Source organism: Ambystoma mexicanum, chromosome 3q (genome assembly GCF_040938575.1).
Source record: "Ambystoma mexicanum isolate Mex_15411 chromosome 3q, UKY_AmexF1_1, whole genome shotgun sequence".
NCBI classification, from domain to species: Eukaryota; Metazoa; Chordata; class Amphibia; order Caudata; family Ambystomatidae; genus Ambystoma; species Ambystoma mexicanum.
This window is the reverse complement of record NC_090926.1, coordinates 1,198,421,411-1,198,445,666: the sequence shown is the minus strand read 5'-3', so window position 1 is coordinate 1,198,445,666 and position 24,256 is coordinate 1,198,421,411. Positions and strand designations below refer to the sequence as shown.

The following is a 24,256-nucleotide window of genomic DNA, read 5'->3' as shown; positions in this document are numbered from 1 at the left end:
TAGCCCCCTTGTACACATCTGATGATATCCTAGCCTTACTAGCAAGTGAGGATTTCTCAGACAGTAGCTTAAATCGATTCCTCCAGTGGCTCCACTATGATGAAGGATCAGGGGTACTTCTTCTCACCTAACCCTGGGAATTGAGGGAAGCCATCTCTTTTTAAAAGCAGGACATTTTGGTTTACTGGCGTGCTCCTGCAACTTTGCTGAGATTAAACACCCCCTTGAATCCTGGCTGATGTTGCGGCCTAAATCAAAAGAGGCCAATAGGCGAATGACCAAAACTGACAAGATCAATAGGTGAAGGGGAATTGCCACGTTGTTTGAGAAAGGAGTCAAGATCAAGAGGAAGACCAGCGGCACACAAGAGCTGTGGATTCTCCCCAAACACCATCATGACAATATAATATGGCATTTGTAACGCGCCTATACACAACTGTTTCAAGGCGTGACGAGGCAAGGAAGTGGGAACAGAGGGAGGACCGACACAATGTTCTTACTAGGCCAAGTGACATTGAGATTGCGCAAATGCAGGAGAAGGGGGAAGAGGAAAAGTGCCTGGGGAAAGGGAGGGGGCCAGTGCTGTACATGGGATCAAAAGAATAACAAGACGTGTGGCCAACAGGTGGCAAGTGCAAGGGTAAGTGCAGACAGCGGGTGTCCAAATGTGCAGATAGGGGAACTGTAGGGTTACAGATACAGACCCAAGTGCAAGGGTTGCCAGGAGGCAGTGCGGGTGTGCAACTGGGCGGGCAGGGACCTGGGTCCAAAATTAGAGGGTAGCCAGGTGACCAGTGCAGTATCATACAGAAAATCAGCAGTGAAGAGGAAGAGAAGGCAGAAGCAAAGAGGAAGGTCTTGAGGTGCTTCCGGAACCGGAGATGGTTCTCCTCAAGTTTCAAGGAGGCCGGGAGGCTGTTCCAGAGGGAGGCCTGAGCCGAAGAAAGATCTACCACCAACTTGTTGCTTGGACGATGACGAAGGATGATCTGATTCTAGGTCTACAAGAGTTTCAGGAGAAAAATCACTGCCTATTTCCATAACCAGTTCGAGGAGTTAAAGGAGGAGATTAAACAATCAACAACAGAGTTGAAAGGCGTATTAGGAAAACTCAAGAAGTGCATTCATACGCATTCATACCACCGGAAGGGCGCTACAGGAGGTCGTAGAGGACTCTAGAAAGACAGAAATAGTGTTGGAGCAAGTGTCACGTATGGCTCACAATTTGGACATTGCAAAGCCATAGAGAATAGTTCTCGCAGATCGAATTTCCGTCTTCGAGGGCTCCCTTAATCGGTTCTAGACAAAGACCTTAAAACAATCCAACATTTTGGTGAACTGTTTACAGAGCTGCCTGGCATAGAAATTGGAATTGATCGGATTCCGTTGAGAAAGGAGTCGGGAGCAAGACCTAGAGACATTTTAGCGGCTCTCACATCTTATGGACAAAGGAAACTATTCTACGTGTTGCCAGAAAGGTAGGCCATATTACCATCAATGGAACGGAGGTCCTCCCGTTTCAAGATCTTGCACAATCAACTCTAATAAAACAGAGGAAATGGGCCCTGTAACAACATTTTTTATCTCAGAAGAACATTAGGTACAAATGGACATTTCCGTTTTGGGATACTATTCACGTGGGGAAACAGGCAGACACATATCACGACTGTGGACGAAGGACCATCCCTTTTACAGATCGAGGGGGAGGGAGGATGCTCCAAACCCTGATCGTCGACCTTTAGCGAAGAACAGAAGAGGATAGGAATGGAGCCATGTCTCACGCAGAGGTAAACTAACGGAGGTCGACACCGGAGTTGCCCTCTTTTTGGGGGAGAAGCTGTATTTCAGTGGCCCTGCAAACTGATGGAGGTTTTGGATCATGTTGAAGGACGTTTAGAAAGAACAAGACCCTACGAAGGTCATCATGGACCGATATATTCTGTCACTTGCCATCTGGGATTATATTGGAGGGTAATAGATCACCCATGAGCTTCACTTTCTCCGAGAAGGAAAAGGGCCATTGCTGGGGACTGGATGTCTCCAGAATCGCTAATAACTGACCCGATCCGAGAGGTTAGGGAGGTTTTGTCAGTGCGGGCGGGGGTGCAGAGTTAAGGTTTGTTTTAGTTGGGGAGGGGGTGGGTAGTTCAAGTGTATCACATATTATGTCTGGGGTTAAACTCCCCTATCACGACGAAGAAATTGGAAGTAATTTCGAAACGTGAAAATGTGGATATATTGCACTTAAATGAAACCCATGTAGAAATTCACTACGAATATAGTAATTTACAATTTTTAGTTCCTGACTGTTACTGAAGAAAATCATGTGACCTAGATATGTCAGGAAAGGAAAAAAGGGGGAGTCAGACATGTGAGGTCATCAGTGATGTCATCAATGACATTTGTGATGTCATCTTTGATGTCCTGGGTGTTAGGCTTAGCAGTGCACGGTGGTGGCGCGAGTTATGGTGGCTTAGCTTACCATAACTGGCGAATTTCAGGGGTTTTTCGGTTTTACTTGGAACCATAACGTCCCTTTAACAAAGTTTTTTTACTGAATTTCATAGGTTTTTAGTAGCGCAAGTTAACCATAAACTCCCTTTAACAAACTTTTTTCATTAGCATGCAGAAAATATACAAAGATGGAGTGTAAAAAGCAATTTCTCAGGGATGGCTTTACACAGAATGTTGCAAAGTAAGAATTTATGCTTGTTACAGTGAAGGTCAGCTGCTTCCATTTTTTGCTCGTGGGCCGGAGTGGCCCACGACTCGCACTATAAGGTTCTATTGTTTTTTGACCTTGACAGACAGGGATCGTGCCAAAAGACTTCTTTTGAAGGAGGGCTGCAAAAACGTAAGAGATGATATTATAGTACTATGAGAAAGATCGTTGGCACAGACGGAGTCGTATTTGGGGACTGCATTACGCGTAGACAATGGAAAATGCCAATATAATGTAAGTAACCCTTTAGATTATTTTATACCGGAATATAATAACAATAGCGTGGCGTTAAAGCCCGGTTAAATTGTACTTGTTCGTTCAATGTGACATATTGTTTTGTACCGCGCACTATCACCGCGGAAGTGGTCCCCTGGCGCTCAGACGGCTCTGAAAAAGGCAGAGGCGAGAGGGTGGGTTAGTGGGAATAAGTTAACATACTCCGTTGCACTATCCTTGCTAGTAAATAGTTTCACTCCCTAATAAATAAAACGAATATTTTTAAAGAAGATCAGCTCGTGAGACTAATTTATGTTTTTAAAACAGGTACATCCTTCCCTACTGTCAATGCCACGATTAGTAGACCCCGGCCGACGGATTTTATAACTGCCAGGTGAAGCTACTTCTAAACAACTTCATGACCCTCACCATTTTATGGGACAATCGCCAAGGACCAATATGCCCTTAAGCGGTACTAGCGGCTAGAAGCAACATACCAACCGTTATGGTGGTCTAATGCCTCGTTGTTGGAACAGCCTTCCGATTACCAGTGCGACCATAGTGCTTCTTTTATCATAAACCAACACCCTGTGTACCGCAAAGGAACAGCGCGTGACTCAAGATGAACTTTTGCGGATCGACAGCAAAGACAAATGAAAATCGCTGAATATTCGCTAAACATTTGATGTCAAATAAAAGTACTTTACGAAATGTACATTGATGTCAAATAAAAGTACTTTACGAAATGTACAATCTTGCCGTTTGCTTTTATATCACAGTTTCATATTCCGAATTGTGGCGCGCTGTGTTGCGAGATGATCTGTGTTGTTTTCCGGGTTCTGTGTAAAGTCGCGTAGGACTGAAGATGACTGGGCGCGTTTGGCTAAACACCTTGTAACGTCACGGAGAGAGACGGGGAATATGAATGCTTTGATAATGTCAGGCTTAAGGGCGGGAGATATGATTTAGTGTCGCAAAAGCAGGTCAGCCTGGTCGATGGGGCAAGTGATAGGATTATCACATAATGTCAGCGCACAGCAGCCTGATTTATCGTTTGTTTAGTGGACAAAAAGTCGGTTAAGGCCCATAGGAAATTGTAATGTCAACGGACATAAGGAGGGTTCTTAGAACACTTTCAACCTGACAACGGACAATACGAACAGCGTTCTCAGACCACCCCCATTTTGTTTAATTGCAAACATTACCTCCACGTCCACTCTTCCTCGTCCCAGTACTTACTTCATGAGGCCCCTGCCTCCCACACAGGACCTTCTTCTATTTCTTTAAATTCCTATAACTCCTCCCCCACATCCACATCACTCAGTTTCATATTACCAAGCCGGAGCATGGGACCTTCCCCGCAGGGAGGATGAAGAGGGTCGTCAGTACTGTGACGAGGAAGAGTAGGACTAGGAGTAATGAAGATTATCGTAAGTAATCAGAGCATTTCAGGACACCGCGAGTGTTCTTATAACACATTCAACTTGCCAGAGTACAATACGGACAACGTCCTCAGGACACCCCCATTTTGTTTATGTACGAACATTTAAGGACACCGCGAGTGTTCTTAGCTCAATTTTAGCTTGCTTGCGAACAAAACGGACACATACTCCGTACTCAGAACACCCCACCATTTAGTTTATATAGAAAATTTCAGAACAGCCGTGTTGTCCGCAGACAAATCGAACACAACAAAAGTGTCTAGCACATAAAAAAAAAACAGAAAATTGAACCTCTCTCATACTCCCCCACCCTCCCCAAACACACTTACACACCAACACACTCCACTAAATACAATTTTTAATCCAAGTTTCACCGTGCTGTCCGCGGCGAATGCAAGATGGCGGGCGCCATAGAAAATCTGACGCGCTTCATGCACCACGCCGTCCAATCAGCGAACACAGCGCATGTCCGCGGACATCACGCAAGCCGCTCGGCCAATCAGGGCACTATCCGCGGAGCGAACCGGGAAGTCTGTCCGCGGAGTGAACGGAGATATCACTAATTTTTTGCCTTACATTTTGGTCATTTTAAAAAAAACTACTGGACGGATTTACACCAAATTTGCAAAAGCACGCTTTCGGGACCAAGCCCCGCTCCTGCCGCAAATTTGGTGTAAATCCGTCCAGCGGTTTGGGCTGTAGGCGTGCGCAAAGTTTTTTCCCCATTATGTCTATGGGAAAAAACAAACGTTTTGGGACCCCACCTATAACTTTGCCCCCCCCTGGACCAAACCTCTCCAAACTTTGCAAAATAATTCAGAGTGGGCCATATACTTTTTTTGCAAAGTTTGGTGAGGATTCGTCCAGAGGGAGCGAAGTTATAAGCCACCCAAAAGAAGTTCTTCCTATGGAAACACCAACTTAACCATAACTACATGGACGATACCGCGTCATATATATATATATATATATATATATATATATATATATATATATATATATATACACACACACACACACACACACACATCTGATAAGGAGGGGATCCTAGTCTCAGAAAATCCTAGCCAATGTGTCAGACACAAAAGTAGGCATCCTCACAGCCATTAAAAATACATGAAATGCTCTGTTCCTAATACTCAGCTCCTAAAAACATTAACTGATACGGAAGACTGCTATTTAATGGTTAATATTCAAACAGAACATCCTCCATTCACCTTGGTCTCAGTATATGCGCCGAATACGGGCCAGGAAGATTTCTTAACGAGGTGGGGTGTCCTGTCGCAATTAGAGATCTTTGCTAAGTGAGAAATTGTGTTAGCAGGAGACTTTAATATGGTGTGGGTTCCACAAGTAGATAACACAGGCGGAGAACAGTGTTGTATGCTTGGCACCTCGGCCAGCTTGCAACAGAAATTTGATTTCATGGCTCTGCACAGTAAGAACACCTGGAGAGGGATCAAAGGGTGAGAAAGTGGATTTAATTCAAATGTTCATAGGTCTATGTCTCGAATAGACTATGTGATGAATCTTGTGGCATCATCACTGATCCCCAGCCTAAGCTCTCCTCCAATGTGTCAAGGGGATGGCAGGGTCAACCTGATCCTGACCCCGGGGGTGGTTTTATGAGGCAGGATCACAAGGGAGGAGATGGCTGTTGGGGGGATGTGGTGACTCATCAGGGGAAACGTGGTATTCTTTCTTTATAATTTAGGAGGACCTTATAATTCCTAAATTCCTGATGGTATGTGGTCACTTTACAAATCCCTCCAGTTACACAATTCAAACCTTTGACAACCATTCTAGACTAAATGCCATTCATATCTAATATGTGCATAACACACAAAACACATCTGCGATCCCAGATGATTTTGTACCAAGTAAAAATCTCAAAATCTCATTAGAAGTCCTGTTAATCCTGTGGACTCCAAATCCATGGTGCCCCAGGTACTGAGATGAGCAAAAGGGCGTAGAAGTTAATGTGGGATGAAAGAAACCTAAAGCAAAACGTATGGACTAGTTGTCCCGCGAGCTGATTCACCTTGCAACATTTTAAGATGGTTTTCGTTGGCAGTCAGAAGGTGGAGAGCAGATAAGTAGCTTGGGCGAATCAAGAGGCAGAAGCGCAGGTGAAGGCAGATGCAAGGGAGCTTATAGTGTTATTATGGTGTTTATGGAGTGCTGACCTAGCTTCGAGAAGCAAGGGAGCGCTTTACAGTAGTATACAACAGTAGAGATGCAGAACGGAGCAATTTTCAGAGGTAACGACAGAACACATACAGCGGGCGGTGGGAAACAGAGGGGCTCAGTGGAGGGGTACAGCTGTACGGGTTGGCGGGGAGAAGCAAGGCAGGTGTCAGGTAGGGCGATGCAATGGCCTAGGTGTTGAGGCAGAGAGAATCCTTGAAGAGGTGGGTCTAGAGGAGCGTGGGCGCAATTCTGATAGGGAAAAGGTTCCATAATCATCAGGCGTAGGCAGAGAAAGCTTGTTTTCTGGTCCTTTCCTTTTTGCAGCAGCGGATTTCAAGTCTGCACATGTCCTGGCTTCTGGTGGTGCCATGGCCGCAGGAAGATGCCGAGTTTCTCTGCAAGGTAGCTGGGTGACTTGAGGTCGACTCCCTTACAGATGATGTAGCTAGACTTGAAGGTGCTGAAGCAGGCAGGTGCTCCCAAGCTGCTGCTTAACAGCAATTCGCACAAGAGTGGCGAGTGTCCCAGAGGAGCGTGGCAGGCTCCAAGGAAAATCTGTGAGGGGAAAGGCAGCAAAGCAGAAACTGTGCAGGACATGGTCGAACTGAAAAGCAGCCCCTTTACCAGCGAGTGAATACTAGAACAGTGGGAAGAGCTGAAAGGGGGACTGCCAAGCGAGGGATACCATTTCCGCAATGAGACTTTGCCACGGCGTCATGCAGGAGGTCCAAAACACTATGAGATACCAGTGAGTTGGCCCAGAGATAGTGGGACCCACGGGGCGTACCGACAAACACAAGGACAATTGAAGAGCATTTAGAAGATCGATAAAAGTAAATGAGAAAGATTGAATTTGCACAATTCCTCATGCCTCATGAAAGATTGAATTTGCACAATTCCTCATGCCTGAAATGTCAATATGGTGAAAGATGGAGCAAATGTGATTTGTTAATGAAGAAGCTGAAAGACAAGATTCCAGAAAGGATCCAGAGTCAATAAAGTATAGGCAGTACAAGAGTACAACTGTGCTATACAAGGAAAGAGAACATTTAAAGAAGACCTGATAAATGGGATAGACCGGGCAGTGAGCCTTTGGGGAAAAAAAATATACCTGGGAAGGGAGTACACCAAGGGATCTGAGGAAATTACTGAAGCATACATGAAGGTAGGGGAGTATGCCAGGAAGTCATCTTTGAGGCAGTTGTGTAAAAGAGACATTTTAACATTGTTGAAATAACAGTTGTGTAAAAGAAACACTTTTCCTAGCCTTGAGTGACTGTTACTTGGAAGAGACTATCTTGCCCTCCTTCAGGAAATATTATTTGGGAAAAGACATTTTCGCCATCCTTCCTGAAATAATCCAGGGGAAGAGAACTACCCTCTGGTATCCCAAGGCTTCTCTTTTGGAGAAAACATTTTTGTTGGATTTCTTTATTTGTTTTACCTATCAACATTTTGGTTGAACATACGCCCGAGACACTTTTTCCCTACTGTCCCAGATGTTCTTGAGGCGCATTGTAGGAAGCATTATGCTTACATATAATTCTTCATTATCATTTGCCCAGATCATGTCCTTATACCAGTCATTCCTGTTGGGTGGGGCCTTGCTTTTCCATTTTAGCAATATGGCCCTCTTGGCCACTAGCAATCCAATGTTAAGTAACTTGCGCCACATTGGATTCATCCTACCCATGGCCCCCAATAGGCTGAGAGTAGGGGTCCAATCAATAGAATGGTCTACCATCGCGCCCATCACTCCACATATATCTGCGCAATACCCCCTCAAGTGCACACATGACCAAAACGTATGGAGGGTATCAGCCTCCTCGCTCCCACATCGAGGGCACAGGCCATCTGCTGTCGGGAAGATACGTTTCAGTTTGGCCGGTGTGTAATGTATCCTGTGAAGAATGTTGTAATGTATCGCAGCGCACGTTACATGAGATCTGTTTTGTAAGATTGCATATTTGAACCCACTGGTTTTCAGTAATGCCCCAGGTCGATTTCCCACTTCTCCTTGGCTCTATGACTCACCGGTGTTGTAGTTGCCAGCATGCATTTGTAAAGTGTCGAAGCTGTGACCTTACCCCTGCTAGCTGTGAACATATATCCCAATCCGGGGTGCATTGCCGGTTCCGAGGGAAATGTCTTCCATAGATTAGCTTCCCATTGGAATACATCTTTGGTCACAGTGTATCACCTATTATTTTTGTTGATGTCTTCCCACATGATATATTTTTTATCAGGTATTTTGATGTGTATGGAGCTCCATTGGAGCCCGTGGAAGTTCGTCGTGTTGTGTAAAGACCGGTAGGGGGTGTCTGTACTTCCGCTCTCTATATGGTAGAGGGGAGGCACAGCGGACCCCAGCCAAGATTCTCTATAAGGTAGCAATAGACGAGCAATCAAGGCCTAGCTTCTCAGGAAGTGATGCGGGCTGGTTCTTAAGAACAGTGTAGTCCCCGAACCCCCACAAAGGAATGTCCACACACTGCATTACTGAAAACACAGTCTTTATATAATATTCAAAGGTATGTACACAATCACAATAACGCACTTTGTACTTGGAAATCATTAATGATAAATATATACACGTCTACAGTGGTACCACTAATGTTATCAAATCTCATTAAAGTGCATCAACTGTACGGTTAAAATGTCACACAGATCAATAACGAGTAAACCAGCAATAAGCAATAAAGATAGGAAGGAACGTAAGATGGTTGAAACAATAGGCAGAATGCTGACCCCTACCGCTAGGCACAGTTCTGTGTGGAGATCCCCACCGCCTGGGCAACCTGTAAATAAAGATATATAGCACAAGCCCAGTCCATATATTGTCCGATAGTCTTACTTCTTCCTATTAAGGTTTTACCCCCCCCAATGTACCTGGTGGAGTAGAGTACTCCGACGATGCACCGACCGATCCTTCTTGAGTGCCTCCCTTTCAGGCGGGAGCCACCGATCGTCGAGAGGTGGCGGGGTACTTGGCGTTCGGCGTCAGGGAATCGACGGCCCTTCTTGAGTGCCCTCCTTTTAAGGCGGGAGTCACGGGTCGTCGAACGTCCGGCGGTGAACAGCGTGAACTATGGCAGGGAGGTGACAGCTTCGTTCCTAGCGGTGCTCGTCGACGACAGAGCGTGGGCGTCCAGCAAGGAAGAGGCCTGCGGGGCACCTCAGTGACAATAGTTCTGGACCGCAAAGAGATGATGAAGAACTGGGGCCCAGCAAGGGCGTCGAGTCGTCGGCGTCTCTGTGGTCTGTAGGTGGCGGGAAACCCACCAGTGGATGCTCCTCGGCGCGTCGACGGTCGGGCTTTCTCCAGCGGGAGACAAGCAGGTGACGATGCAGACAAGAGCATCCGATGATCAATGGAAGTTCTTAGGCAAACGGGAGCACGGCGGCTCCGGTCGGCGGCGGCGGTCGTCGACAGTGGCGGACAACAGTCCGAGTGCTTCTCCTTGGAGTTCCGCAGCAGCCCCCGTATCGGGTCGGCAGCCTGTCGTAGGTCTGTCTATCAGGGAGCGTTGGCAAAGATCAGCTGTGCACGATGGTCCCTCGTAGCTCGGGAAGAGGGCGCCTTACCAGGTCCTCTCTGGGTCAGTCCTTAGAGGCACAGCAGCTTACAGATTGCGAAGGAGAGCAACAGCAATTCTTCTCGTCCAGCAGGGCTTCAAGGTCAAGAGTCAGTTAATCCAGTTACTCGTCGTAGTGGACTTCAGCTTCTGAACACGATTCCTAGCAGTGAGAGGTCCCCAGATATACAGTTGATCTCCCATTCATTCCGCTGGGTCACACTCAAGCATCCAATCACGACTACGGGCATTCATGCAGGCAGGCAGACAATCAGGCACACGAGATATTCAGGCCATTCGCTCCAGACACTCACAACAAGTTATGTGTATTGGGACAAGTACCGAGCCATTCAACACTCCAAGCTGCATTCATACCGGTTTCGGGCAGGGACGTCTCAGTCATTGTGTCAAACACCAGATACTAGACACCCACAACACAGAATGCATATTCGTCACGCACTCTATTCACCCAGGTCCCACCCACAGGAGGTACCCACAACATACATCACCGGGAAGGCTCCAGCTAGTCTGACTGGGCCTTCACAACAACACCATATATGGCACTTCCATCCAACAGCCAGTCAGGGGGAAGGGACAGAGTCAGGGCTTCCCAGGACTTTGGGAAAACAAGGTAATGGTTAATAGAAAGCAAGAGGCCACTGGGGCCATCTTGTTTTCCATCAGGGATCAACTGATCCCAATGGCAGGGCCGGGGTATCCTAAAATGGAGGATACTCCGCGCACCTGTCAAATTCAGCATGGAGCTGCCACCAGCCCATACCCTGCTCTGTGGGCCACCCACAGGTGCCCAAAAACATACACTAGGGGCACAGGGTTGCACCCCCACCCATGGGTGCCATAAGGGTATCCCACGGGTCCGTTCACCGAACCAAAAGAAAGAGCTGCATCGCCAGGAGTCCCACATGAACTCCTGCGCGGGAAACGCGACAGAACACACGATAAAAAGCAGTAAAGGACAAGGATACAGAGGCCCTGTCACTCCGATGCATTTCCAGCATCACAGTTGGGTTGTTGCTTCTGTAAGGGGAAACATCTCAGATTTTGCTGCATTCAGTTTCAGGCCCAAAGGTTATGACAGCCGCAAGTATTCTACCAAGATTGTGCTCCGGGTTCCTCACATATAGCAATAGGTGATCAGCATAAAGTGTGATGATCTCCGCCCACCCCTCTATTAGTAGTCACAATCTCCCATATTTGGCCCCAAGTAGATCCGCTAAGGGTTCTATTACAAGTGCAAAGAGAAGGGGTGACCAAGGGGCAACCATGGCGTGTGCCGCCCAACAGCACCAGCATTTCCGAAAGTGAGCCGTTAATACATACTCGCATGGGGACGCATGTACAGTATCCTGATCCATTTCATAAAGTTTCCGCCAAACCCATAAATTTGCAGGACTCTAAATAAAAAGGGCCAGTAAACCATATTGAAAGCCTTTTACATGTCCAATGAAAGAGCTACCCCTTGCAGTTCCTTCGGTACAGCTGCCAGCACATTATGGCAGCATCGTATATTCATCGCTGTGGATCTGCCTAACAAAGGCTGCTTGGTCTTCGTGCACCATAAATGGCATGAGTGGGGTCAACCGGGATGCAAGTATTTTGGCGCAGATCTTTGCATCAGTGTTTATAGGTGAGAGTAATCTATAGGAACCGCATTCTTCAGGTGGTTTCCCTTGTTTATGCAGTAAAGTGATTATGGCCTCCCTTGTGGTGTTTGGCAGTTCCCCTTCGACCAGGGCCTCCGACCAGACTGTGTGTAGCCTGGGCGCAAGGAGATTGGTAAACTCCTTGTAGAACTCAGCGCCCAAGCCATCCGAGCCTGGAGCTTTGCCGGTAGTGTTTTTATAGCCACCGCTATCTCGGCCACAGTGATCGGGGCCTCAAGGGCTTCCCTAGTGGTTGCCGACAAGAGCGTAGTCGGTATTTTGGCTAGATCTGGGGGTACAGGTGCCTGTAAAAATCATAAAATGTATTCTCCATCTCTGCCTGATCAGTTGTCACCACTCCATCTGCGCGTGCTATGCACGGTATGGTAGTGTTCCCGCGCTTGCCCCTCACTATTCGCACCAAGAGTTTACCAGGACGTTCCTGCTCCCCATACCGTCTCGCGTTTGCGGGTCTATCAAAATACTGGATCTCTCGATCTACTGCCTTCTTAAACTCTTCTGTGTCTTAATTTCCAATTCCAATTGGGGGGAGGGGTCATGTGTATACCTTTCGTGCATGCCAGCAATGCCCCTTTCACATCACTGGAGTTCTCTGCGAATATCCTTCAGTACCCCAAATTCCGTGGACATCGCAGTGCCTCTTATGCAAACTTTGAAGGCTTGCCCGAGTATGGCTTCACTTTACACCGAGCCCTCATTATGCACAAAATACTCCATATGTGGTGGGCTAAAGTGGACTTGTAGACGTGATCCGCCAGTGCTGCCGCTTTAAACCCCCACGGTGGTCTGTGGATTTTCAGCTCTGGAACCTGTATCTATATCTGTATTGGAGAATGGTCCGAGTACGTCCTCGGGTGTATCTGTGTATCAGTGACGCATTTGATGACATCATGAGATAGTAACCATACATCTATCCTAGAGTGCATATTGTGTACTGAAGAGTAACAGGTATATGCCCTTTCTGTGCCGCGCATTGTGCGCCAGATATCTCGGAGGTGAAGCTCCGACATATGGGTAAGTATCATTTGGGCAGCATTCGTCATAGCTCTGGGCTGATCTGATGCGTGTTCTAAATGCATGTCGAGGACGGTGTTGATGTCCCTGCTGCATACCAAGTGTGCTGTGGGGTGTTTGGCCAGTATATTAAATAATGCATTGTAGAAGCCGGGGTCATCTATGTTAGGGCCATATATATTCAAGAGTAGAACTTCCCCCTCCTTAAGGTTGCCGTGTACTAGGACATACCGTCCCTCCTGATCGGTCTCCGAGTCCAAGTGAGTAAATGGGACGGATCTATGTATCAATATCATCACGCCTCTGGACCGGCTAGAATATGACCTAATATTGTTTTGATCCCCAGTTGGGAGCCAACTTCTCAGCCTGGTGGTCCACTAAATGCGTTTCTTGGAGGAGTACAATCTTGGGGCCCAGTCTGTTTATATAGCCCATAATTTTCCTTCTCTTAATGGGCAACCCTAGGCCTCAGACATTCCAGCTTAATAACGAGATAATATCCTTGTCCCCTCTAGCTATATTCATGTAAATGTTTCATGCTGTGTGCAACGTATCTGCATAAAAGAGCATTCTTCTCCCCCTGTCGTGTTGATACCTGTGGTTTTTGAGCTTTTAATCCCCCCTCTTCCCTCCCCTTCTCCCTCCCAACTCATAGTTCCCCGAACTTCACCTATGTTCCCTTCACCTCCCCCTCCCCTTCTATTTCTTCTACCATGCGTTCGCAACTGGAGGTGTCTGCTGCGACTTCCCGGCCCAGGTAGCCTATGCGCCACTGATTATCTCATAGCTTCCCATTTCTATAACACATTCTGAAATGTTGAAACACCACTATTTCCACATCATTGAATCAAAACTCACTTAGTTTAAGAAACTACAAACATAAATGCAATCAGAATTTAAACATGTCCATAACTTTTCGGTATCACTTGTCGTGGTGCTCTCATATCTCTTAATAGTTCCCGTCTCAGTGTCGACGTCTAGTTTCGGCTGCTGTGCCTGGAGAGGGTTGTTGGTTTCGATGAAACTCATTGCCTCCTCTGGGAACGTGAAAAAAATAAGCTTTGTTGTTATGTTGCAATCTTAGCCTTGCAGGGTAAAGCATCACGTAGGGGACATGTCGTTCTCGTAGTAATTTCTTGACACCAGTGAAGGAGCGTCTTTCCTGTTGCACCGCCAGTGTATAGTCTGGGAATATACGAATAGTGTTGGCCTCCCAGCATAGTTCTTGTTTGTCTCGGGCCGCCCTCAGCACCAGATCCTTGTCCCTGTAGTTCATTATGCAAAGTATGATGGGTCTGGGATATGCCCCAGGTTTAGGGCGGGGCGCCATTGTTCTACGTGCTGCTCCATGATAAACATAGGTGACCAACCTGGATCTCCCAGCAGATCTCTTAAGAGTGTTTCAACGGCAATCTCCATGGGGCCCTTGAGGGCCTCCTCCGGGACTCAGATGATGCATATATTATTACGCTGTGATCTAGCTTCCAAGTCTTCACATTTCAGTTTGACCGTCCCAAGATCCTTTGTCATGTCTGTAACCGTGTTCCGTAGGGATTCCAGTGCATCTTCTGTAGTGCTTATACAGGTTTCAGCCTCCGTTATACAACCAGTAGCCTTCTCCAGCTGGATTTTAATGGTTGCCACATTCGCCGTGATCCCATCGAGCTTGTAGTTGAGGGCTGAGAACCCCTGTTGCATTGCCGTGAAGACCGCCTGCGGGTCCATGGTCGTTGCTGACGTGGCCGGTTCCTCTTGCAGTGCCTGTCGGTGGCCATGACCTCAGTAGGTACTTTCCTCGCCTGCGTGGTCAACTTGTCTATGGTCCCCTTGCCTTTCTTAGGGCATAGTACTTTTGGCATCGTCCAGTAACCTTCAGGTATTCGATGTGGGTTGCGTAGACTAGTATGGAGGCTGTTGTGGGCTGCGAGTAGTTCACGAGACACCTAACGCTTGACAAGTTATTGAGGTGCAAAGGGGCGATCCGCTCAGTGCGTCTGGAGAACACCGCAACAAGGGCATTTGCCGATGTGATGGCCAGTCTACGCCTTAGTTTGATCTGATCGGTGCATGTAAACTGTATCCTGCTGCGCCTCCTCCGACGATGCGGGTGCACCTTTCTGTAGCCTGCTTATTGAACTATACGCTGGGAAGCCATTACGTGTGTCTGGTGTATGCCTCTGAGTGTCGAGTACACAATATGTGCCGTCCTCCTGTTCAAATTACTCTGCGAGCACGTTCCCTCTCCACGGGTGATCACACAAAGTGAACGTGTATGTAATCTGCCCTATGGATGTAACTAAAAAACACCCATGTTGGCACAGTGCAAGTTCCCTCTGTCCCCGCTCTGCACATATGTATCGAAGTTCTCTTTGCTGTGGCCAGAGAGAAAACGCGGGCTATAGTCAAACCCCTCGCTTGTTGCAGTGTTCACCACCAAGGGACAGGGGTCAGCGGCCCATGTGCTTGTGCCTCACTCGTACGTTACCTATCAGGGCACTGTAGATTGCCTCGGCTGGAGGGAGGCTGCATGCGTTGCTCCGCTAGCGTTTTGTTTCTCTGCTCTGCTTCTAAATTGTTCTTCCCGAGTGTAGTATTCAGGCTGCAAATGTGTGGTCCTAGCATAATGATTCCTGTGCCTTGTCCTGCAGCAGGGGTATGCCGGGCCTGCGAAAAGAGGTCTCAGTCTCCTTCACGGTCCATTCACATTGTCCCCCAGCGTGCACCCCTGCACCTCAATCAGTGTCCCCAATCGGAGATTGTCCGTCTGGAGGGCGAGCTGGGCGTGTAATTTACATCTCTTTCCTGGCCCCGGTCGTGTTGGAGTGGATGCACTGTTCAAAACCGTTAACTGCCGTATAACAGGCAGTGAACGCGCGGTGGGGCCCATGGCAGTACAGGCAGGCAATGAGGGTCTATGTATGTAGGTACTACTCACCGGCCCCAGACAGCCGAGTGTACCTGCAATGTAGTCCGCCTGCGGTCACAGCCGTGGGCTCCTCCCTGCCGGATGTCTCCTGCTCCTTCGTCGGCAATGTTCCTCGCTGGCGCCGCCTTGGTCTCTTCAGTGTGCCACGATGGGACACTCAGACCCCTCGACGTTTCTCCGCTGTACCTTCACAAAATTGCACCAAACTTTCTCTGCGTATCCCCTGGTGTTTCATACACATGTCTACGCAAGCTTGAGCAAAACCGGGGCTTAATTACCAAGTTATAATGACAATGGCCTGGGATGTCGCAGGAGCTCACTCGTCAAGGTGCATCTCATCTTGTGCGCAACAGCGCCCCCCGTAGTTATTCATTTTAATGGGAGGGTCAGATATGTTTTGGATACAAGGACAGTTTATATAATTTTTCTGACAAGACACAGACTCTTCTTTAGTTTTAGTTTCCAGTGCAGGGAAACTTTCTTTATGATAGGGACAGAGAGGCCCTTATCCAACCCTTTTCTTTTATTAAAGATGTCTGATGTTGGAAACACAACTACATTGGGTCCGTCTCTCATTTATGACCTGTCACAACTACATCTAGGTTCCTGCCACTGTGAAGGAGAGGGTAAGAACAATAGACTTTGGGTCCATTTCTTTATCAAATCATGCACCACTTACGGTTACCATAGCGTTACTTAGCAGGGGGAATAGCCTTTGGAAATTGAGATTTCCTGGGGAGATTATGAAAGACCTGGTGATTGGGAAAGATATTGGAGAAAAGGTTGATGCATATTGGACGGAGAATGACCCTCCAGAGGTTTGTTAGGATACTTTATGGAATGCCTTTAAGGTGGTCATCAGAGGAGAGTTAAATTGAAGCCAAATACCAATGGGATAAACAATATGGTGCAAAAGAAAAGGATCTGGAAGTACAGTTGAAGGGGAACATGGTTAAGCAAGTTCAAGGGCAATTAGATATGATTCGCAAACATACAGCAGAAACTTCAATGATTTATGTCAGCTCTGTTGCTTCTAGAAGCCAAGTACGCGCTCAACAAATACCATAATAATATTTTATGCTAAACAAAGATATATTAGTACCAATAAGGCAGATCATCTCCTCCCTAGGCAGCTGAGATAACTGTGACCCAAATAATACTTAAAATCACTACCGAGTGTGGAGATACAGTAATGGGCACTGAAGCCATCGTGAACACTTTTTCTAATTATTACACATCCTTATACAATTCAACGGTTCGACTGACTCATGCACAGATTGATTACCTTAATAGTATATCCCTGCCAAAGTTAACATTATCAGAACAGGAAGAATAAGAAGCAGAAAGATCTGTGGAGGAAGTAAAGCAGCAATAAATTCTTTTCTGCTCAATAAATCCCCCAGACTGGATGGCTTGCGTGCTCTGTTTTATGAGAAATATAAAACTAGACTATTCCCTTGGCTGACTAAATGATTCAACTCATTCAAAAGCGCGGGGAGAGTCACACCATCAATAAGAGGCGGCTAAAGTAGTGATCTTCTCAAAACCCAGGAAGGATTTGACAAATTGTGGGTCTTGCAGACTCGGCATTAGATGCAAAACTCGAAACAATGACCCCCTCCTTTTGAAACTGATTGCCCCGGACCAGTACTTATTAATTCAAGACCGGCACTTTGACAATATACATAGGGTGTGTCACCTCATAGAAAAAACCTCTATCACACAGACTGTCTTACTATGCCTCAATGCCGAAAAAGCGTTTGAATAAATTGAATGGGTATTCTTATCCCGTACATTACAATTTATGGTATTTGGTACCAGATTCTTTAACATGGTTCTGGTGAATTATTTTATTTTTTTTATTTTATTTTTTTTGGTTTATAACAAACCTTTACAAAAAGATACAAGAAAAAAATTCAACAGCAAATATACATGAATAAATGAAATGAAAAGCACAAAACAATATGATAGCGAAAAAAAACAATCTCAAGTGAATTTAAAACACAATTGAATCGGTTTCAGAGTAAGATAAGTTTACAAAATAAAAATCAGATAGTCAAACGGATTAATTGTTTTGCATAAAATACATATACATAGTGGGCATAATAGGTAAAGAATCAATAAGATAGCTGAATAGACAAAAGTGTAACAACAGAGATCTTGGCACAGTTCAAACAAGAAAAAAAAAAAAAAATCACAGTAACTTTTAGAACCTAACATAAAACCTCTTTCATTTACTTAGAAACAGCCCTAGAACAATTTCAAACCAATTTCGAAATAGAGGAGTGCTCTTTCGCCACACTAACATAAGTCGCAAACATTTCTTAGAAATGAAGTGACACGAATGTTCATTATTGTTGAATTATCATGTAACATTCTGTGCCATATAAATTCTCCGTTTACCTCATAGGTGGAAGGAACAAATTGAGCAAAATAACTTATCCTATAAGGTAAAAGCCCAGGACACACCAACAGAATATGTTGTAGAGTTTCTACGCCTCCTTCCTTTTTACAGAAACAACACCATTTCCAATCCCCTGTAGTGCAGTTTCTGATGCATTTAATTCTATTGGTTTGAATTACATTAAAACGAAAACGCATGTAATCGTTCCGCATTTGTTTGCTAGGGTATTTCTTAAAGGTAGCTTTCCATAGCCGGAAGCCATTTCCAAACGGAGCTTGCGTGTTTGTATAATTTTGTTTCAGAAATGTTTCTTTTGGTTTCTTGCCAGTCAAAGCCAAGGAGACTGGTTTTGACTTTCTTGGGTTTATTGCAAAGTGAAACTACGGACATACCAATCCTAACTAGATTTTGCAATGTCTCTTCATGTAGCAAGTTGAAAAAAGGGTCGACAAGGTCCCTAGCCGCACTTACATACAAAGAGTCCTCTGCCGCCTTGTTGCATTTACGCCACAGGTACATACGTTTCCATGCAACAATAGTGGCAAAAGTAAGTCCAAATTCATATTTAATTAGTTCAAATGGCAAACATTTAGGCAGAAAAAAAAAAAGGAGTACGGACCTCCAAATATTACCTTCTATATAAGTCAAGTATGTGTGTAGATCGTCAGAAAACAGTTCCAGGCCATAGGTAAAACGGGGTATGGCTTTACTGATGTAGAACTCCCTCATTGGAGTCGCTGAAAACTTCCCAAATTTTGTATCAATCGCACGCATTTGTCTAATCACAATCTCAGCTTTTAGTTTCAGTTGATTTTTAATTAGAGTATTAGACCCTGTCCCAGAGAAGTGGAAGCTCAAATACCTGAAAGCAGATTGGGCCTTGCTGGTTTTATTGCCACAAAGCCAGTAGAAAGAGTTTTCCTTCTTATTATGTCTACCAAAGCATACAATGACCGTCTTGGAAGGATTGATTTTTAATCGTAGGTCACAAATGAACTTCTCAAAGCCTTGAGCAATCGCTGAAAGCCGACCTTAGTGTTGTCCATAAGGATGAAGTCATCTGCATACGCCAACCAAGATAAACAGATGCCATTCAGTTTGGGACTGATCAAACCCTTATTATTCAAAGCCTTATTGGCACCACTCACATAAAGATTAAAAATTGTAGGGGCGGAGGCGTGGCTTGGAGCGCCATCGATGTGGTCGCTCCTCTGAGGCCGCCCGTGGGATGCCCGCCGCCAATTCCCGGCGGTTCTAAGCAGGTTTCCGTGTCGCCAATGCCATCTACGGCGACCGGAACCGACATGGCACAACCTGGCCAAACATAGCCTTCGACCGAGGAGGCGTTCTACCAGAATTCAGCGGCCGAACTTCTCCCCCGTCTCCGACCGAAGAAACCAAGATGGCCGCCAAGCCGGAACCCAGCAGCACACTCCGCACCTGGTGGTAGCGGGGCACCAGAGCGCCGGGGAGTTGGAGAGGGGGAGCGGACTCTAGCACAGAACCATCCGATTCATACCAAGGCGGCCCGGAACACACCTGTGTGCATCCTCGGCGGCTGGGGCCTGAGTACCCGGCGCACACTCCGAGGGACTGGGAGAGCGGGCTTCCACCCCTCCCCCCGCTACGCGGAACGAGTCGGGACCTCCGCTCAGCGACAGCCGACATCACCACAGAACCGCACACGGGAGGTTCATAGAGGGACCTGGAACCTCCACCAGCGAGGGACCACCGGTGGAGACCTGAGGAGGGGCGGGGAAGCAGCGGACAAACTGCTTTCATCCAGAGAGGCCTCGAGCCTGTGGGCCTCATCGCAGCGACATACCCCCCCCATGTAACAATCGGCCATCCTGCACCGTTCCCGACGGAGACCCCCCCCACACCAACGCTTCCTGGGGCGCCCCTGCCCACTCGCCCAGATCTGGACCAGAGAGGGGGTCGAGAGCGATATACACACCCAGAGTGCAGTCTCCCACCGCCCTAGGCCCCGCTACTACTCTTTCAGTCAAGACCGCCCGATACGTGCAAACGAAGGTGAGCAAGGGCACAGATATCGCCGCCATGTTTACTGCACCGGAAAAACCCAAGAAACAAGATCCTCCTAAACTGACCCCACAGAAGCCACAAGAAGACAGGGGCGCCCTCGCTACCAAAGGAGACCCGATAGCCTTCATGGCGGATATTAAATCGGAGTTTCGCGCCTGCCTCTCGGAACTCACCGCTAAAGTTGATAAGACGGACCAAAGGGTCACAGAAATCGAACAGAGGCTCGGAGAAATCGAGGACCATTCTCAGGACCACACTACCACGCTGGGGGAGATGCAAAGATCCATCGATTCCCTGCACCACAAATGTGAGATCCTGGAGTTCAAACATGAAGACCTTGAAAATAGGGCACGTCGCAATAACCTCCGCATTCGGCGCGTCCCATCCTCTATCCCCGACAACAAGTTAGCGGATTACGTGGGAAGCTTCTTCGAGGCCCTACTCCCGGATCTGGACAAATCCCAGCTCCTGCTGGACCGGACCCACAGACTCCGCCCGCGCCGTGGGACAGATTCGGACCCCCCCCCAGATGTTATCACCAGGGTCCACTTCTTCACAACCAAAGAGGCAATATCAGCGATCAGTCGCCAAGGTGAAGAGATCACTTTTCAGAGCACCCCACTTCAAATATACCAGGACCTCTCACCACTTACTCTCCAGAAAAGAAGGGCACTCCGGCCTCTGGCAGTGTTCCTTCAGGAGCAACAGATCCGTTACAGGTGGCTGTTTCCGACAGCGCTCCAGTTTACATATAATGGCACCCTACGCCGAATCAGCCACTTGGAAGACGCGGAGAAAATCTTACATCCAGCCTCGCCCCGAGATCCTTCCACGCCAAACCCGTTGAGGACCAAAGACTCTGGACCGCCTCCCTCCCCAAAGCCCAAACGCACGTCATGGTCGTCAACCCAGCGGAGCAACAGAAAGAGATGAACGAGGACGCTTCCACGGTCCCAGGTTCTGTCAGCAATTTAGCCTGGACGCAGATGCCCCTACCTAAAGTAGAACCCGCCACCTTTGTTTCGAACTAAGGAACCTTGAAGGCGGTGGCGGCGGGCCATACCCATGGTTCATACCCACTCCAAGGATACTTTCCAACCTTTGTTCCTTGGAAACCCACAGTACACAATACGTGATGGGACAGTTGGCCCTGTTGGCCGAGGGTACGCCCGTACTTACAATGTCGGTCTACCCTCCAGTTAAAGTTGCGGCCCCCCGTTGGGGTTCCGCGTTAAAACCTCAAGTGCAGGATAATATCAAGAGATTCCCTAACAGACATGGCAGTTGAATCACCGCCCCACGACCCCCCCTAACCCAAGGAAAGGAGAGTGATTCTTCAGCGGACCTCCAGACGCTTCGGGTCCTCTCCCTGAATGTTAATGGCCTGAACTCCCCTAACAAGCGAAAGGCAAATTCTACTGAAACTCCGGGACGAAGACGCAGCGATAGCCATGCTCCAAGAGACTCACTTGCTGCCGGCAGATGTGACCCGGCTTCGTTCCCGGTTATTCCCGCTCCAATTCTTCGCCTCTGGCACAAACAAAAAAGGAGGTACGGCGATCCTCTTCAGGAAAAACTTGAACCCACAGATTCTGGAAACGAAAATCTGCCCAGAAGGCCGATTTACAGCGGTCAAATGCCTCCTAATGGGAGACCTATATACTCTCATCTCGGTGTACGCCCCTAACACTGGACAATCACACTTCTATGACTCCTTGGGCACATCTCTCGCTAGCTTTGTGGAGGGCCAAACACTAGTCGGTGGGGACTTCAATGGGGTTCCCGACCCCACCAAAACCGGTCACACCCCCGACTCCAAGCGACTTCGCCCAAGCACTTAGCCTCCTCCGACTCTTCAGGACCCTGGAGATAATAGACTCATGGCGGGTGTTCCACCCTGACGAAAAAGATTTTTCTTTTTACTCCTTCGTCCATCGCACCTTTTCAAGGATCAACCTGTTCCTGATCTCCCCGCAAACGTTCCCCTCAGTCAAAGAAGTCTCCATCGGCACAAGAGCGATATCCGACCACGCCCCAGTGCTCTTGGAACTCCGGGTTCAGAACCCTAACCTCAATAACCCACGTAAATGGATGTTGTATGACCCGATCCTTAACGACATGGCCACCAGAGACAAGATTGCAACAGGAATAAGAAATTTCTTTAACGAAAATCCAGCCTCGGACACCTCGTTAGCGAACAGCTGGGACGCCATGAAGGCAGTAATCATGGGCTCCCCGATAGCCCAAGGTGCGGCCTACCACCGGGACAGGCGTCAGACCCGGACGGCTCTAGAGAACGAACTAAGAGAGGCCGAGGCACTCCACAAGGAGAAAGGCTGGTCCCCCAAAACGCAATGGATCATTCGTACGGCAAGGAAAAAACTGGAAGCCCACTATGCGGAACAAACCGCCCAACTAATGGCGAAGGCCAAACAGTCATACTACGCGAAGGGTAACAAGGCGAACAAGTTCCTGGTGGCCAAGCTAGCCAAGCAGAGACGCGTCAATGCGATCACGGGCCTGCGTGATTCCAACGGGGTCATACTATACTCAGAGCCCGAAAAGCAACGCCTCGCAATAGATTATCTGACCCAAAACATGAAGGCAACCCCACGAAACTTACCACAACAGAAGGAATACCTGCAGCAGGCAGCAGTGCCCCGTCTCTCCGACACAACGAGAGATGAACTGGAGGAACTCATTACAGGGGAGGAAGTTGAGGAAGCCATCAAATCACTTAAAACACAGGACCCGGCCCAGATGGCTTTTCAACCAGGTTTTACAAATTATTCAGAGCACAACTGACCCCCCACCTGGTTACCCTATTCAACTCCTTCAGGGAAACGGGAGCGGTGACCCCATCGATGCAAGATTCAACCACCATCCTCCTGCCCAAACCTGGAAAAGATCCAAGAAGCATAACGTCCTACAGACCGATCGCACTTTTAAACATCGATGCGAACATATACTCAAAAATTCTAGCAACCCGCTTAAATCGCATCTTGCCGAAGATCATTCACCCAGACCAGGCAGGTTTCATCCTACACCGGACAGCAGGTGACAACATCCGGAGAACCCTGAACCTGGTGGATCTTGCCTCCCGGAACTCCCAAAAACTAGTCCTAGTGGCTCTCGACGCAGCTAAGGCATTTGATAGGGTGGATTGGACATTCATGAGACACACGGCTTCGGGTCAGCTTTCCAAACAATGGTTCTAGCCAACTATAATAGCCCTAAAACTAGCCTGAGAATCAACGGACACAGCTCGGCTCCAATCCCCTTATCATGCGGAACCCGGCAAGGCTGTCCACTGTCACCCTTGCTCTTTGCACTGACCATGGAACCCTTTGCACAAAAGATCAGGCGAAATGACCAAATCAAGGGCATACAAAGTGGCCCCACGCATCACAAAATCGCCCTATACGCAGATGACATTCTGCTCACGATCTCGGAGGCCCACTCATCTCTAAAACACGCGATACGAGAAATTGCCAGCTATGGCGAAGTCTCGGGCCTCACCATAAACTTCAATAAATCATCCACCCAGGGTATCGGCCTCACCCCAACGGAACGAGAACCACGGACTAAGATATGCCCGATAACATGGGAAAAGAGAGCCATCCCCTATCTAGGGGTCCACATCCCGGCTGACCCAAGAGACACATACAAAGCCAATTTCCCCCGACTCTTTAAAGAACTGGAAGGCGACTTGAAGCGCTGGGAGACCCAAGAGATCTCACTGCTCGGGCGCATCACTGCATGCAAGATTAACCTCCTCCTGAGATTCCTATACGCCTGTGCTTCCCTGCCAGTAGCGATCCCCACACCAACTCTTCGAGGGATCCAGAGAAAAATGTTGAACTTTATCTGGAAAGGTAAGAAAGCGAGAATCCCTCTCAGAACTATGCTGGGGAGTTCCAAATTGGGAGGATTGGGGGTCCCAGACCTGCAGGCCTACAGAGTGGCAGCCCAATTGGCTCAGGTCCAGGCATGGCAAAATACGTCAAACCGCCCTAGCTGGGTAGAGCTGGAACAA

The 24,256-nt window shown here is 47.7% G+C and overlaps 1 protein-coding gene across 1 annotated transcript in view; it reads right to left on the bottom strand.

Moving 5' to 3' along the window:
• The window catches only part of SHFL (shiftless antiviral inhibitor of ribosomal frameshifting), a 941,958-nt gene that overhangs the window by 879,040 nt on the left and 38,662 nt on the right, over positions 1-24,256 (bottom strand). The window lies entirely within an intron of this gene.